Raw genomic sequence first — 16752 nt, 5'->3', positions numbered from 1 at the left:
TCAAACATCCGGACTGGCTGGCAAACCTGGTGATGGTACCAAAGAAGGACAAATCCTGGCGCCTGTGTGTCAATTTCAAAGACCTCAACAAGGCTTGCCCTAAGGATCCCTTCCCCCTCCCCCACGTTGATCAAATCATCAACGCCACCGCAGGACACGACTCACTGTGTTTCCTCGGTGCATATTCCGGATACCATCAAATCAAAATGCAGGAGTCCGATCAAGCCGCAACAGCATTTATCACCCCATATGGGCCATTCTGCTTCAACACCATGCCCTTTGGGCTCAAGAACGCCGGTGCCACATACCAACGCATGATTCAAACATGCCTGGAAAAACAGATCGGCAAAACAGTAGAGGCTTACGTCGATGACGTCGTCATCAAAACTAGGCACGTCGAAACACTAATAGATGACTTACGTCTTACATTCGACAACCTCCAGGCGTATGACATTAAGCTCAACCCGGAAAAGTGTGTCTTCGGCGTCCCCGCTGGAAAACTGCTGGGCTTCATCGTTTCCAATAGAGGAATCGAAGCAAATTCAGCTAAAATCCGAGCTCTGTCACAGTTGGCTACACTAACAGACCTCAAACAGGTCCAAAAACTAGCTGGATGCGTGGCAGCACTAAGCTGCTTCATCTCCAGATTAGGAGAAAAGGCACTACCACTCTATCGCCTCTTACGACACACTGATAAGTTCGAATGGACAGACGCGGCGACTGCCGGACTGGAGGAAATAAAGGCCCTCCTAGCAGGCAACCCAATCCTGGCCGCACCAAACACTGGCGAGCCCATGTTGTTATACATAACGGCAACACATCAGGTGGTGAGCGCCGTGCTCGTCGTCGAACGAGAACAGGACGGACACAAATTCCCGCTCCAAAAACCAGTATACTATGTATCAACTGTCCTCATACCGTGCAAATCCCGGTACCCCCACTACCAAAAGATAGCATACGCGGTCTTCATGGCATCCCGCAAACTACTACACTACTTCCAGGAGTGTTCAATCACGGTGGCTTCTGAGGTCCCACTCAATGACATAATAAACAACCGCGATGCCACGGGATAGATCGCCAAATGGGCCATAGAGCTACTTCCATTCGACATAACATACAAGCCACGACGAGCCATCAAATCCCAAGTACTGGCCGACTTCATCGCCGAATGGATAGAGGCCGAAGTCCCTAAAGAGTACGGCGCATATTCCAATTGGGTTATGTATTTTGACGGCTCCAAAATGTTGGCAGGGCTGGGAGCGGGAGTCGTGTTAACATCCCCCACTGGAGACGTCGTCCAGTATGTGCTCCAGATATTATACACAGACTCTAACAACGCAGCCGAATACGAGGCCCTACTGCACGGTCTTCGGATGGCCGTATCCATGGGCATACAACGCCTGGAGGTGCGCGGGGACTCAAACCTCGCCATATCTCAAATAAACGACGACTTTGACGCCAAAGATCCAAAGATGGCAGCTTATCGTAATGCCGTATTACAAATGTCGGCTCGGTTCGAGGGGCTTGAATTTCATCACGTCGCCCGAGAAAGTAACCAAGCGGCGGACGTCCTTGCTTGCATCGGCGCTAAGCGCGACCCCGTCCCACCCAACATCTTCCTGGAAAGGCTTATCAAGCCATCTGTGGTGTGGCAAGGGGAGGGCGGCAACAATAGTCCAGATCCGAATACAACTCCAAATCCCGAACACACCGATAGTATCGGGGGCTCAGCCACCGAAGTAACACCGTCGGCCCATCTCATTATGGCGGTAATTGCTCCATGGACCGGACCTTTCTTGGCCTACATTAATAGGAAGGAGCTCCCCGAAGACCAGAATGAGGCTCGCCGCATTGTCTGGCGCTCGAAGGCCTACAAGGTTCACGACGGAGAGCTCTACAAGAAAGTACCACCGGAGTACTTCAAAGATGTATCTCCAAAGAAGAGGGGCGGCAGCTTCTAGCGGAAATTCACGCTGGTGTCGGTGGACACCACGCCGCAGCTCGGGCTCTTGTTAGCAAGGCCTTCTGTACTGGGTTTTATTGGCCGACAGCCCGAGCAGATGCACAGGACCTCGTCCAACGCTGCGTCGGATGCCAACTCTTCGCCAACCAAAGCCACATGCCCCCAACTGCCTTACAGACTATCCCCATCACTTGGCCTTTCGTCGTCTGGGGACTGGATATGGTTGGACCCCTTAAAGGAGGAAGCCATAAGAAAAAATATCTGCTGGTTATAGTGGACAAATTCACTAAGTGGATAGAGGCTAAACCGGTCAAAACGGCTGAGTCCGGCCCGGTGATAGACTTCATATCCGGTGTTGTGCACCGTTATGATATCCTACACAGCATCATCACTGACAACAGCTCTAATTTCACAGCTAACGAGGTAAAAACCTGGTGTACTAATCTGGGTATTAAACTCGATTACGCCTCCGCCTACCACCCACAAACCAACGGTCAAGTCGAACGAGCCAACGGTCTTATTATGAGCGGCATTAAGCCCAGACTAGTGCGGTCTTTGAAAGAATCAGACAAGCACTGGGTTGAGGAGCTCGACTCCGTACTCTGGGGGCTGCGGACCACGCCCAACCGTACTATTGGATACACACCTTTCTTCATGGTGTATGGCGCAGAGGCCGTATTGCCCTGTGATATTATTCACGACTCACCTCGAGTGCGTATGTACGAAGAGAGAGAAGCCGAGCTTGATCGGCAGGACAGCCTAGATGCCCTGGAGGAGGAACGCGATGTCGCAAAAGCCCGTTCAGCATTTTACCAACAGCAGGCTCAAAGATATCAAAGCAGAGAAGTACGGGCCAAGACTTACAACGTTGGCGAACTCGTTCTACGCCTGCCGGAGAAGAAAAAGGATAAACTCAAGCCCAAATGGGAGGGTCCCTTCATAATTGACGAAGTTCTCACCGGAGGAGCGTACCGTCTTCGCGATGCATCAGACAATCGCCTCGAGCCGAACCCCTGGAACGCGGCCAGACTCCGAAGATTCTATGCCTAGCGCCAAACCCCTTGTTCGTCTCCTCCTCCCCTGTAGTTTCCATTATTTTTTCTCTCTTTTCCGATTACTTTTTTCTTTCTCGCTTTAAAGCTTTGGTACGGCTAGACCGCACACCATTGACACATACATCTTTAAATATGTACGCCACTTGTACCTGGGGGCTTCTTGGACAGAGGTTCTTGTCATTCCTTGAGCATTAAGCTCCTCACATATGAGTTTTTCCATATGTACCTTTTCTTTGCCACTATATGCATCGATATGACTTAAGTTTTGGCCAAGCTGGGTTGCCTGGCTCCTGTGCTTATGCCCTACGTTCCCGTTAGTTCGGCTAGGGCATAAAGGGAGCACCTCTGCGATTGTTACTGCCGGGTCATCCGGATGTGTACCTCAGACTGGGTGAAGCCGAAAGCTAGCGTTCTTAAGGGAATATTCGGTCGGTGAATTAAAGATGTTTCTTAAACTCATTCCATTGTGCACCCCCAGAAGTTATACAAACTGTGGTGCTCACATCACAATTTGGACATGTACATTAAATGCATGCACATCCGGGGAAAGGAACCCTTAACGAAACTATTCTCTCTGGAAGATGTTTCTTACGACATCAATGTAATATAACATAGCTAGCCGGATACAACTTGTCTGTTCAAGCAATTATGACCCCTACGCCTAGTTTTCCAGGCATACCCCGACCTATTCGGCCGCAACGGTATTCGGAAACACTCCGCACCTTCGGGTCCGGAGGTTGAAGCGAAAAGGTCTACCATGAAAAATGATATACAATTCAGCTAGAGTTCCACATAATGAGGAAAGTACACAGTCACTTGGACTCGAACACTTCCTCCTCTACACCTTCCAACAGGCAGTCTAACTTACAATCATGTTGGGAATATTTGGCGGCCACCTCTACTTGGTAATATATTAAACTAACGGGAATTTCTTCCCCATTTGACCCTAACGGTCCAACCCGGGCCATGTGATTTGGATCCAGCTTGGTATATCGCATTTTCACCATGGCCCAGGCCTCTCGCGCGCCCTCTCAGCAGGTCGATATCTTTCATAGTCGGATACGCCGCCGCGCTCCCTTGAACAGCTCTACAAGCTCCTCCATACTTCCTGGAGGGGAGGCGGATGGCCATAAGGCCTTGGCAACGCTCCGCATGGCCAGCCGGGCATGCTCGTGCACTTGCGACAGTCTTTGCAGCAAATCACTCGATGATCCGGATACCTCCTCTTCAGGACGGCCTGTCAATATACCTGCAAACATGACTATATCAGTCCCATTTATCTCTGAACTACTTTAAAAATAGTTCAGACACATACTGAATATGCCGCCCCGCAGCTTCTTGTTCTCCTTCACGGAATCGGCTAGTTGGGCTCGAACATCTTTCAATTCTTCACCCAATGTAGTGTTGGAATCCTGTAGCTTGTTTTTCTCGTCTCTGACGCGGGTTAGCGCACGCTCGCCTGCGGCGTGTTGCCTTTTCGCCTCTTTTTCTCCCTCTTGGGCGATCTTCAACTTCTCTTCAAGTTGATCAGACGACCCTATTATGCGATCAGCAGCAGAATTAGCACAGTTGGTACACAATTATTGTTCCTCGATGGAGGGGAACATTACCAGAAGACGACTTCTTGACGTTTTCCAGTTCGGCAGTAGCAGCATCTAGCTGCGCCCGGCACTGGTCCAGCTCCTGGGCTAGCAAGCAATTCTTCTCTATAAGGACCTGGTCGTACAGCGATCCTTAAATCAGTTGTGCCAACAGCTTTCAGTCTCGGGGGCTACGGGCATATGGTTATCCTTTTTTGACAAAGAAAACTTACCTGCACATCTGTCAGATATTGCTTCGTGGCTCTTCTAAGCTCATCTCGAGCAGCTCGGATGTATGCGTCGCCCGAGCTAAAGGCATTAAAAGCCTCCTCCAAGAACTGGGCGTCTCGCAAGACAGCCCTGCAGCGCCGATGGTTCATGGCACTCTCTACCTCCGAGTTGGTGACGGACGTATTTTCCGAACCCTCGGCCGAAGGGCAGTCCGACGCTGTTCCTGCACCGGCCCCAGTCTCCCCGATTGGATCTAAATCCCGGTTGTTGGGAACACCTCCGACCGAGTCCCCATAGTTCGGTGAACCCTCTTCATGTAACCAAACGAATACACGAGTCACAGTCGGATGCGGCCGCTGAAAAAGCATGTTTATCCGTACCTCCTCAATGAGAGCCTGGTTGTGTCTTCACCCGCCTTCCTCTTCGAAGGCTTGCCCGGCGCGGGAGCCGATCTCTATGAAATCGCTGAACGTCTCCCCTGTGAAGCACGATATAGTGCGGTGGGTGAGGTAGAATAAGAGCACTCTTTTAGAGAGGGTGTTTCTTAATTGTTACATGTGAAGCAGGAAGAAGGCCAGGGTAATCGGCTGTGATGGCCACTCCTGTCCCGTCATAGCTTGTCTGGTAAAACACTCCCTCCGCAAGCACCACGAATATATCCGGATCCTCTTCAAACCCAGGATCTAGCTCCCAGTTGTGGATCTTCAGCTGTGTGGCAGGACTATGAAGTCCTTCGGTGACCTTCCGCCAGTGCTGTCATAACAAACAGACTTGAAATTTATCAAAAGTAATCCGGAAGTGGAAGGAGTGGAATAGAGGGGTTGAGGCTTACCCAACTGGGAGGATCATACATAGAATACCCATCTCTATGCTTAATGCGAAGAAACTCTTCTCCCCCCCGTTAAACAGCTCGGCCAATATTTTGGCCAGAGCGACGGGGGTATCCGGACCCTTCCAGCCATAGCGGGAGGCGTCATCCTCTCCATTGTAGTGCCACATGGGCAGCCCTCTATATTGTAGCGGCTGAACCCCTCGCACTATGGAGGTCGCCATTACCTCGATTATTGTGAGTCCAGACTGAGCGAGCATCTTTATCTTGCTCATAAGCTGGCGAACCTCTGCGCTGTCATCCTCTTCAAGACTCCGGGGACGCCAACTGTGGCGTTTCTTCAGCGGTACGCTCGCAAATTCAGGAAGACCCTTTCGAACTGGGTCAGGAAGCGCGACGTCCTCGATATAGAACCATTCGGAGGGCCATTCTTCGGGTGCCTTCCTTGGTGTGCCGGACAGATATCCAGTATTGGCGATACGCCATAGTTCGGCTCCGCCCACTTCAAATATTGACCCCTCATGATTACGTGGGACAAGACAGAACAACTTCCTCCATAGCTCGAAATGAGCCTCGATACCCAGGAATAATTCGCATAAAGCGATGTAACCCGCGATGTGCAGAATGGAGGCAGGGGTGAAGTTGTGCAGCTGGAGGCCATAGTATTCCAGAAGCCCTCGGAGGAACGGATGAATGGGAAATCCAACGCCCCTTAGCAGGTAAGGGACGAAACATACTCGCTCTCCTCGGATGGATTGGGAAAGTCCTCTGCCTGAATCTCACCGTTGAAGGAATCTAGCCCCACTCGAACAGGAACTAGATCTGCGGGGGGAAGAAATCCCTGCGTCTGCAACTTCGTCAATTGACTGTGGGACACTGAACACCTCTCCCACTCGCCTTTCTCTCGACCGGAACAGGTGGAGGAGCTGGGGGCGCTAGCCATGCTGGAATGGTTTCTCCTAAGCAGTTTCCGGGGATTTCCTCTGCATGGTGCCGAGTGGATCTAGGATCCAATCCCTTTAATAGGCGCTCTTCCTTGCATGGATGGGGTGTTATCTGCAAAAATACCCTGACCTTCCACCTTCGCTCGACACGGGGAAGGCGAAGTTGTTTAACACGCAGAAGCCGAGGGGAGCGACATTGAACCGATGGCCGAATACATCACTTGGAGATCATTAAAGGACGAACCCGCCTTGCAATGCCGAAGACAATTTATGTGCCGAACACCTCGCTATTGAAGACTGGTTCGGGGGCTACTGAGGGAATCCTAGACTAAGGGGTCCTCAGGCATCCGGTTTGTTATCCATTGGGCCGGACTGATGGGCTGCGAAGACATGAAGGCCGAAGACTGTACCCGTGTCCGGATTGGACTCTACTTGGCGTGGGAGGCAAGCTTGGCGACCGACTATGAAGATTCCTTCTTATGTAACCGACTCTATGTAAACCCTAAATCCCCCCGGTGCCTATATAAACCGGAGGGGTTAGTCCAGAAAGGATATTCATTACCATAATCATACAGGCTAGACTTCTAGGGTTTAGCCTTTACGATCTCGTGGTAGATCAACTCTTGTAACACTCATATTCATCAAGATCAATCAAGCAGAAAGTAGGGTATTACCTCCATAGAGAGGGCCCGAACCTGGGTAAACATCATGTCCCCTCTCTCCTATTACCATCGATCCTAGACGCATAGTTCGGGACCCCCTACCCGAGATCCGCCGGTTTTGACACCGACATACCCCTTCCCTCTCTCCCATCTTGGAAAAGGAAGGGGACTCCAACTAGGATTGGGAATCCTAGTTGGACTCCCCCTATAGGCGCGTCCCTCCTAGGCCGGCCTCCTCTTCCCCCCTCATGTATATACGTGGGCAAGGGGGGCACCCAAAGACACACAAGTTGATCTTTTAGCCGTGTGCGGTGCCCCCCTCCACAGTGACACACCTCGGTCATATTGTCGTAGTGCTTATGCAAAGCCCTGCGCCGGTAACTTCATCATCACCGTCACCACACCGTTGTGCTGACGGAACTCTCCCTCGGCCTCAATTGGATCAAGAGTTCGAGGGACTCACCGAGTTGAACGTGTGCAGATCGCGGAGGTGCCGTGTGTTCGGTACTTGGATCGGTTAGATCACGAAGACGTTCGACTACATCAACCGCGTTACTAAACGCTTCCGCTTTCGGTCTATGAGGGTACGTGGACACACTCTCCCCGCTTGTTGCTATGCTACTCCTAGATAGATCTTGCGTGATCGTAGGCAAAAAATATTGAAATACTACGTTCCCCGACAGTGGCATCCGAGCCAGTTCTATGCGTAGATGCTATATGCACGAGTAGAACACAAAGAGTTGCGGGCGATAATAGTCATACTACTTACCAGCATGTCATACTTTGATTCAGCGGTATTGTTGGATGAAGCGGCCCAGATCGACATTACATGACCGCGTTCATGAGACTGGTTCTACTGACATGCTTCGCACACAGGTGGCTAGTGGGTGTGTGTTTCTCCAACTTTAGTTGAATCGAGTGTGGCTACGCCCGGTCCTTGTTGAAGGTTAAAACAGCACACTTGACGAAAAATCATTGTGGTTTTGATGCGTAGGTAAGAACGGTTCTTGCTAGAAGCCCGTAGCAGCCACGTAAATCTTGCAACAACAAAGTAGAGGACGTCTAACTTGTTTTTGCAGGGCATGTTGTGATGTGATATGGTCAAGACATGATGCTAAATTTTATTGTATGAGATGATCATGTTTTGTAACGGAGTTATCGGCAACTGGCAGGAGCCATATGGTTGTCGCTTTATTGTATGAAATGCAATCGCCATGTAATTTATTTACTTTATCACTAAGCTGTAGCGATAGTCGTAGAAGAAATAGTTGGCGAGACGACAACGATGCTTCGATGGAGATCAAGGTGTCAAGCCGGTGACGATGGTGATCATGACGGTGCTTTGGATGGAGATCAAAGGCACAAGATGATAATGGCCATATCATATCACTTATATTGATTGCATGTGATGTTTATCCTTTATGCATCTTATTTTCCTTAGTTCGGCGGTAGCATTATAAGATGATCTCTCACTAAATTTCAAGGTACAAGTGTTCTCCCTGTGTATGCACCGTTGCGAAAGTTCATCGTGCTGAGACACCACGTGATGATCGGGTGTGATAAGCTCTACGTTCACATACAACGGGTGCAAGCCAGTTTTGCACACGTAGAATACTCGGGTTAAACTTGACGAGCCTAGCATATGCAGATATGGCCTCGGAACACTGAGACCGAAAGGTCGAGTGTGAATCATATAGTAGATATGATCAACATAGTGATGTTCACCATTGAAAACTACTCCATATCACATGATGATCGGACATGGTTTAGTTGATATGGATCACGTGATCACTTAGATGACTAGAGGGATCGATGTCTATCTAAGTGGGAGTTCTTAAGTAATATGATTAATTGAACTTTAATTTATCATGAACTTAGTCCTGATAGTATTTGCATAACTATGTTGTAGATCAATAGCTCGCGATGTAGCTCCCCGTTTATTTTTTATATGTTCCTAGAGAAAAACTATGTTGAAAGATGATAGTAGCAATGATGCGGACTAGGTCCGTGATCTGAGGATTATCCTCATTGCTGCACAAAAGAATTTGTCCTTGATGCACCGCTAGGTGACGGACCTATTGCCGGAGCAAATGCAGACATTATGAACTTTTGGCAAGCTCGGTATGATAACTACTTGATAGTTTAGTGCACCATGCTTTACGGCTTAGAACCGGGACTTCAAAAATGTTTTGGACGCCACGGAGCATATAAGTTGTTCCAAGAGATGAAATTGGTATTTCAGAGTCATGCCCGAGTCGAGAGGTATGAGACCTCTGACAAGTACTTTGCCTACAAGATGGAGGAGAATAACTCAACTAGTGAGCATGTGCTCAGATTGTCTGAGTACTACAATTGCTTGAATCAAGTGGGAGTTAATCTTCCAGATAAAATAGTGATTGACAGAGTTCTCTAGTCACTATCACCAAGTTACTAGAACTTCGTGATGAACTATAATATGCAAGGGATGACGAAAACGATTCCCGAGCTCTTCATGATGCTGAAATCGACGAAGGTAGAAATCAAGAAAAGCATCAAATGTTGATGGTTGACAAGACCACTAGTTTCAAGTAAAAGGGCAAGGGAAAGAAAGGGAAATTCAAGAAGAATGGCAAGCAAGTTGCCACTCCCATGAAAAAGCCCAAAGCTAGACCTAAGCCTGAAACTGAGTGCTTCTACTGCGAAGGAAATGGTCACTGGAAGCGGAATTGCCCCAAATACTTGGCGGATAAGAAGGATCGCAAAGTGAACAAAAGTATATATATGATATACATGTTATTGATGTGTACTTTACTAGTGTTCATAGTAGCCCCTGGGTATTTGATACTGGTTCAGTTGTTATGATTAGTAACTCGAAACATGAGTTACAAAATGAACAAAGACTAGTTGAGGGCAAGGTGACGATGTGTGTTGGAAGTGATTCCAAGGTTGATTAGATCACCATTGCACACTCCCTTTACCTTCGGGATTAGTGTTGAATCTAAAATAAATGTTATTTGGTGTTTACATTGAGCATAATATGATTGGATCATGTTTATTGCAATACGGTTATTCATTTAAGTCAAAGAATAATTGTTATTCTTTTTACATGAATAAAATCTTTTGTGGCCATACACCCAAGGTGAATGGTTTATTGAATCTCGATCATAGTAGTTTTGCAACTCACGCCACCTGGAACACCACAGCATAATGGTGTGTACGAACGTCATGACCGTACTTTATTAGATATGGTGCGATCTATGATGTCTCTTACCGATTTATCACTATCGTTTTGGGGTTATGCATTAGAGACGGTGCATTCACGTTAAATAGGGCACCATCTAAATCCGTTGAGACGATACCATATGAACTGTGGTTTGGCAAGAAACCTAAGCTGTCGTTTCTTAAAGTTTGTGGCTGCGATGCTTATGTGAAAAAGCTTCAGCCTGATAAGCTCGAACCCAAATCAGAGAAATGTGTCTTCATAGGATCCCCAAAGGAGACTGTTGGGTACACCTTATATCACAGATCCGAAGGCAAGATATTCGTTGCTAAGAATGGATCCATTCTAGAGAAGGAGTTTCTCTCGAAAGAAGTGAGTGGGAGGAAAGTAGAACTTGATGAGGTAATTGTACCTTCTCTCGAGTTGGAAAGTAGTTTATCACAGAAATCAGTTCCGGTGATGCCTACACCAATTAGTGAGGAAGCTAATGATGATGATCACGAAACTTTAGATCAAGTTACTACCGAACCTCGTAGCTCAACCAGAGTAAGGTCCGCACCAGAGTGGTATGGCAATCCTGTTCTGGAGGTCATGTTACTTGACCATGACGAACCTACGAACTATGAGGAAGCGATGATGAGCCCAGATTCCGCAAAATGGCTTGAGGCCATGAAATCTGAGATAGGATCCATGTATGAGAACAAAGTATGGACTTTGGTTGACTTGCCCGATGATCAGCAAGCCATAGAGAATAAAATTGATCTTCAAGAGGAAGACGGACGCTGATAGTAGTGTTACTATCTACAAAGCTCGACTTGTCGAAAAGGGTTTTTGACAAGTTCAAGATGTTGACTACGATGAGATTTTCTTACTCGTATCGATGCTTAAAGCCTGTCCAAATCATGTTAGCAATTGCCACATTTCATGAAATCTGGCAAATGGATGTCGAAAACTACATTCCTTAATGGATTTCTTAAAGAAGAGTTGTACATGATGCAACAAGAAGGTTTTGTCAATCCTAAAGGTGCTAACAAAGTGTGCAAGCTCCAGCGATCCATCTATGGACTGGTGCAAGCATCTCGGAGTTGGAATATACGCTTTGATAAGCTGATCAAAGCACATGGTTTTATACTGACTTGCAGTGAAGAATTTACAAGAAAGTGAGTGGGAGCACTACAACATTTCTGATAAGTGTATGTGAATGACATATTATTGATCGGAAATAATGTAGAATTTTTCTAGAAAGCATAAAGGAGTGTTTGAAAGGAGTTTTTCAAAAAAAGACCTCGGTGAAGCTGCTTACATATTAAGCATCAAGATCTATAGAGATAGAACAAGACACTTGATAAGTTTTTTCAATGAGTACACACCTTTACAAGATTTTGAAGTAGTTCAAAATGGAACGGTCAAAGAAGGAGTTCTTGCCTGTGTTGCAAGGTATGAAGTTGAGTAAAGACTCAAAACCTTACCACGACAGAAAATAGAAAGAGAATGAAAATTCATTCCCTATGCCTCAGTCATAGGTTCTATGAAGTATGTTATGCTGTGTACCAGACTATTGTGAACCTCACCATGAGTTTAGCAAGAGGGTACAATAGTGATCCAGGAGTGGATCACTGGACAACGGTCAAAATTATCCTTAGTGGAAAAAGGAAATATTTCTCTGTTATGGAGATGATAAAGAGTTCGTCGTAAAGAGTTATGTCGATGCACGTGATACGTCTCCAACGTATCTATAATTTTTCATTGTTCCATGCTATATTATATTCTGTTTTGGACATTAATGGGCTTTATTATACACTTTTATATTATTTTTGGGACTAACCTATTAACCGGTGGCCCAGCCCAGAATTGCTGTTTTTTGCCTATTTCAGAGTTTCGTAGAAAAAGAATATCAAACGGAGCCAAAAACCTACTTCCACCGCCACAACCTTCTATACCCGTGAGATCCCATCTTGGGGCCTTTTTTGGAGCTCCGACGGAGGGGGCATCGATCACGGAGGGCTTCTACATCAACACCATAGCCTCTCCGATGATGTGTGAGTAGTTTACCTCAGACCTTCGGGTCCATAGTTATTAGCTAGATGGCGTCTTCTCTCTTTTTGGATCTCAATACAATGTTCTCCCCCTGTCTTGTGGAGCTCTATTCGATGTAATCTTCTTTTGCGGTGTGTTTGTTGAGACCGATGAATTGTGGGTTTATGATCAAGTTTATCTATGAACAATATTTGAATCTTCTCTGAATTCTTTTATGTAAGATTGGTTATCTTTGCAAGTCTCTTCGAATTATCAGTTTGGTTTGGCCTACTAGATTGATCTTTCTTGCAATGGGAGAAGTGCTTAGCTTTGGGTTCAATCATGCGGTGTACTTTCCCAGTGACAGTAGGGGCAGCAAGGCGCGTATTGTATTGTTGCCATCGAGGATAACAAGATGGGGTTTTTATCATATTGCATGAATTTATCCCTCTACATCATGTCATCTGCTTAAAGCATTACTCTGTTCTTTTGAACTTAATACTCTAGATGCATGCTGGATAGCTGTCGATGTGTGGAGTAATAGTAGTAGATGCAAGCAGGAGTCGGTCTACTTGTCGTGGACGTGATGCCTATATACATGATCATACCTAGATATTCTCATAACTATGCTCAATTTTGTCAATTGCCCAACAGTAATTTGTTCACCCACCATAATACTTATGCTCATGAGAGAAGCCACTAGTGAAACCTATGGCCCCCGGGTCTATTTTCCATCATATTAATCTTCCAACAACAAGCTATTTCCATTGCCTTTTATTTTGCTTTTATTTTACTTTGCATCTTTATCATAAAAATACCAAAAATATTATCTTATCATATCTATCAGATCTCACTCTCGTAAGTGACCGTGAAGGGATTGACAACCCCTTTATTGCGTTGGTTGCGAGGATTTATTTGTTTGTGTAGGTGTGAGGGACTTGTGCGTGGCCTCCTACTGGATTGATTCCTTGGTTCTCAAAAACTGAGGGAAATACTTACGCTACTTTGCTGCATCACCCTTTCCTCTTCAAGGGAAAACCAACGCAGTGCTCAAGAGGTAGAGCTCGCTTTGACACCGATCTGGATGGCTCTGAGTCTCGATCTGGATACATATTGAAAGTGGGAGCATTTAGCTAGAGTAGCTCCGTGCAGAGCATTGTAGACATAGAAAGTTGCAAAATACATACGGATCTGATGGTGGCAGACCTTTTGACTAAACCTCTCTCACAAGCAAAACATGATCACACCTTAGTACTCTTTGGTGTTAATCACATGGCGATGTGAACTAGATTATTGACTCTAGTAAAGCCTTTGGGTATTGGTCACATGGCGATGTGAACTATAGTGTGTTAAATCACATGACGATGTGAACTATTGGTGTTAAATCACATGGTGATGTGAACTAGATTATTGACTCTAGTGCAAGTGGGAGACTGAAGGAAATATGCCCTAGAGGCAATAATAAAGTTATTATTTTATTTCCTTATATCATGATAAATGTTTATTATTCATGCTAGAATTATATTAACCGGAAACTTGATACATGTGTGAATACATAGACAAAACAAAGTGTCCCTAGTATGCCTCTACTAGACTAGCTCGTTAATCAAAGATGGTTAAGTTTCCTGACCATAGACATGAGTTGTCATTTGATGAACGGGATAACATCATTAGAGAATGATGTGATGGACAAGACCCATCCGTTAGCTTAGCATTATGATCGTTGAGTTTTATTGCTATTGCTTTCTTCATGACTTATACATGTTCCTCTAACTATAAGATTTATGCAACTCCCGAATACCGGAGGAACACCTTGTGTGCTATCAAATGTCACAACGTAATTGAGTGATTATAAAGATGATCTACAAGTGTCTCCAAAGGTGTTTGTTGGGTTGGCATAGATCGAGATTAGGATTTGTCACTCCAAGTATCGGAGAGGTATCTCTGGGCCCTCTCGGTAATGCACATCAATATAAGCCTTGCAAGCAGTGTGACTAATGAGTTAGTTGCGAGATGATGCATTACGGAACGAGTAAAGAGACTTGCTGGTAACGAGATTGAACTAGGTATGATGATACCGATGATCGAATCTCGGGCAAGTAACATACCGATGACAAAGGGGACAACGTATGTTGTTATGCGGTTTCATCGATAAAGATCTTCGTAGAATATGTAGGAGCCAATATGATCATCCAGGTTCCTCTATTGGTTATTGACCGGAGATGTGTCTCAGTCATGTCTACATAGTTCTTGAACCCGTAGGGTCAGCACGCTTAACGTTTGATGATGATTTGTATTATGAGTTATGTGATTTGATGACCGAAGTTTGTTCGGAGTCTCGGATGAGATCACGGACATGACGAGGAGTCTCGAAATGGTCGAGACGTAAAGTTCGATATATTGGAAGGCTATATTCGGACATCGGAAAGGTTCTGAGTGGTTCGGGTATTTTTTGGAGTACCGGAGAGTTACGGGAATTCGCCGGGGGAAGTATTGGGCCTTCATGGGCCTTAGTGGAAAGGAGAGAAGGGCCACAAGGGGAGCCGCCCCCCATGGGATGGTCTGAATTGGAGTAGGGAGGCGGCGGCGCCCCCTTATTTCCTTCTCCCTCTCCTACACCTTCCCTCTCTCCCCTCTTGGAAAAGGAAGGGGACTCCAACTAGGATTGGGAATCCTAATTGGACTCCCCCTATAGGCGCGCCCCTCCTAGGCCGGCCTCCTCTTCCCCCCTCCTTTATATACGTGGGAAAGAGGGCACCCAAAGACACACAAGTTGTTATTTTAGCCGTGTGCGGTGCCCCCCTCCACAGTTACACACCTCGGTCATATCGTCGTAGTGTTTATGCAAAGCCATGCGTCGGTAACTTCATCATCACCGTCACCACACTGTCGTGCTGACGGAACTCTCCCTCGGCCTCAACTGGATCAAGAGTTCGAGGGACGTCACCGAGCTGAACGTGTGCGGATCGCAGAGGTGCCGTGCGTTCGGTACTTGGGTCGGTTGGGTCGCGAAGACGTTTGACTAAATCAACCGCGTTACTAAACGCTTCCGCTTTCGGTCTACGAGGGTACGTGGACACACTCTCCCCGCTCATTGCTATGCTTCTCCTAGATAGATCTTGTGTGATCGTAGGCAAATTTTTTGAAAATACTATGTTCCCCAACATTATCCATGTTTGTTTATTCTTTTATCTCGCTTTCTTCTTGTGTGTTTGAAAAATCTTAAGAGAAAATCCAAAAAATTAGTTGTGGTTAGTTTACTTTCTATGCATGCTTAGTTGTAATATTAAAATAAAACCCAAAAAGATTTCTCGTTCTTCTTTTGCTTGTTGGGAGCTTTCCCGTATAAATAGTTTTTCTCGTTCTTGTTTTACCTTTCTTCAGAAAAACAAAAACTCCAAAACATTTCAGTGTGTTTCTTTGAAATTATTTTCTTTTCTTTGGGGGTTGAGAGGAGAAGACCACGATGAAAATGTTGAGTGGCTCTCATATGCATTATTGTTGATCTATCAAAGAGCCCATATTACCTTGTCTTCTCCTTTGAATAAATGTTTGCAAATTCCAGCTTAGTCCAATGCACGTGCACTATTATTATTATCCACACTGTTCGTTCGTGCAAGTGAAAGGCAATAATGACGATTTATGATGAAATGATTGAGATGAGGAAAAGCTGGTATGAACTCGACCTATCTTATTTTTGTAAATATGATTAGTTCATCGTTCCTTATTCAGCCTATTATGAATGAAACATGTTTGCAATGACAATTATAGATTATAGTTACTCATGCCATGCTTAATTAGCTAGGAGCTTATAATGGTTTACCTTGCGTGTCAACATGGAAATTAAAATGGTTGTGATGTAGTATGATAGGATGGTATCCTCCTTTGAATGATTCGAGTGGCTTGACTTGGCACATGTTCACGCATGTAGGTGAACAAAATCAACATAGCCTCTACGATATTTATGTTCATGGTGATTTATATCCTACTCATGCTTGCATTCAATGTTGGTTAATCCCAATGCATGTTTATGACTGTTGTCCCTCTCTAGTTGGTCGCTCCCCAATCTTTTTCTAGCCTTCACATGTACTAAGCGAGAATACTGCTTGTGCATCCATCTCCATAAACCCCAAAGTTGTTCCATATGATTCCATCATACCTTCCTATATGCAGTATTTACCTACCGTTCCAAGTAAATTTGCATGTGCCAAACTCTAAACCTTCAAATGATAATCTGTTTTGTATGCTCGAATCGCTCATGTACCAACTAGCA

Source organism: Aegilops tauschii, chromosome 4 (assembly GCF_002575655.3).
Source record: "Aegilops tauschii subsp. strangulata cultivar AL8/78 chromosome 4, Aet v6.0, whole genome shotgun sequence".
NCBI lineage: Eukaryota > Viridiplantae > Streptophyta > Magnoliopsida > Poales > Poaceae > Aegilops > Aegilops tauschii.
The sequence above is the reverse complement of the archived record's forward strand: the minus strand, read 5'-3'. Positions refer to the sequence as shown.